Source organism: Corvus brachyrhynchos, unplaced genomic scaffold (genome assembly GCF_000691975.1).
Source record: "Corvus brachyrhynchos isolate BGI_N302 unplaced genomic scaffold, ASM69197v1 scaffold444, whole genome shotgun sequence".
NCBI lineage: Eukaryota > Metazoa > Chordata > Aves > Passeriformes > Corvidae > Corvus > Corvus brachyrhynchos.
Window position 1 is genome coordinate 1,351,424 of NW_008237886.1, and position 1,755 is coordinate 1,353,178.

Consider the following 1,755-nt stretch of genomic DNA (forward strand, 5'->3'; position numbering starts at 1 on the left):
GAGGGCCATCAGAAACTGAAAAACGAACTTAAGGAAGAGATTTACCACATCCCACCAGAACCAACAAGAGTCTCTGCCATTAGGAGCCGGCGTCCCCCAACCAGGGAGAGAGGATACACCCCACGAGATAATCTCTGGTTTTTCCTTCAGGAACATGGAGAAGACATGAGTAAGTGGCATGGAAAACCCACCTCCTCCTTAGCAGCCAGGGTACGTGAACTAAAAAGAGGGACAACTACCACAAGAAGCTCATCTAGAGTCAACGCTGCTCCAGTCTCTCCTGCACAGAACTCCAGATGGTATAGGAATGATAATGTGACCGATCCTCTTGAAGGGATCTCGGGAGCATATTCACCAGAAGGAAGCAACGTGTACCATGACCAGGAATAGAGAGGCCCTTCCTCTAGCCAGGTAGAGTTCAAGCTGCCTCAGAGGTAATTGGCACAGAAGCACAGTTGCTTCTGGCACCCTGATTACCAGTGCTGGGTTGGATGTTCAAGGGAAAGGTTCCTTCCACGCATCACACCACCGATGCTACTTGGAGCAAATGGATCACCCTCATCACGCAGCGTGCCTGTATTGGAAACCTGAATCGCCCTGGGATTCTGGAAATCATAACAAACTGGCCTGAAGGTGAGACTTTTGGATTATCTTCTGAAGGAGAGGAAGAGCAAGTGACCTGTGCCGAGGAAGCCCCACCATGTGATGAGCTACCGGAGTCTGAAAGACGATATGCCCTCTTCACTGATAGTTCCTGCCGAATCGTAGGCACTATCTGGAAATGGAAAGCCACTGTATGGAGCCCCACACAACAAGTTGCACAAGCTACTGAAGGAGAAGGTGGATCGAGCCAATTTGCTGAACTCAAAGCTGTCCAATTAGCTCTGGACATAGCGGAAAGAGAGAAGTGGCCAAAGCTCTACCTCTACACTAATTCATGGATGGTAGCCAATGCTCTGTGGGGTTGGCTGGAAAGGTGGAAGAGGGCCAACTGGCAGCGCAGAGGAAAACCAATCTGGGCCGCTGAGATTTGGCAGGACATCGTCGCCCAAGTAGAGAGGCTGACCTTGAAGGTTCGACACATGGATGCGCACGTACCCAAGATTCGGGCTAACGAAGAGCATCGCAACAATGAGCAGGTGGACCAAGCTGCCAAGGTGAAAGTATCTCAGGTGGATCTGGACTGGCAGCACAAGGGAGAATTATTCCTAGCTCGTTGGGCCCATGATGCCTCTGGTCATCAGGGGAGAGATGCAACATACCGATGGGCCCGTGACCGAGGGGTGGTCCTTTCCATGGACAGCATCTCACAGGTCATCCACAGTTGTGAGACCTGTGCTGCAATCAAACAGGCCAAGCGGGTGAATGGAGACTTAACCTGTGCCTCATGCTACAGCCCGGAACACCATCTTGGGCCTGGAAAAGCAAGTCTTGTGGAGACATGGCACCCCTGAGAGGATTGAGTCAGACAATGGGACTTATTTTAAGAACAGCCTCATAATCACCTGGGCCACAGAACACAGTATCGGATGGATATATCATATCCCTTATCATGCACCAGCTGCTGGGAAAGTTGAACGCTGCAATGGACTGCTTAAAACCACCTTAAAGGCACTTGGTGGGGGGACCTTCAAAAATTGGGAAGTGAACTTAGCAAAGGCCACCTGGGTGGTCAATACCCAAGGGTCCGTCAGTTGAGCTGGTCCCACTGAGTCTGAACCCTTGCACACAGTGGATGGAGGAAGAGTCCCCGGT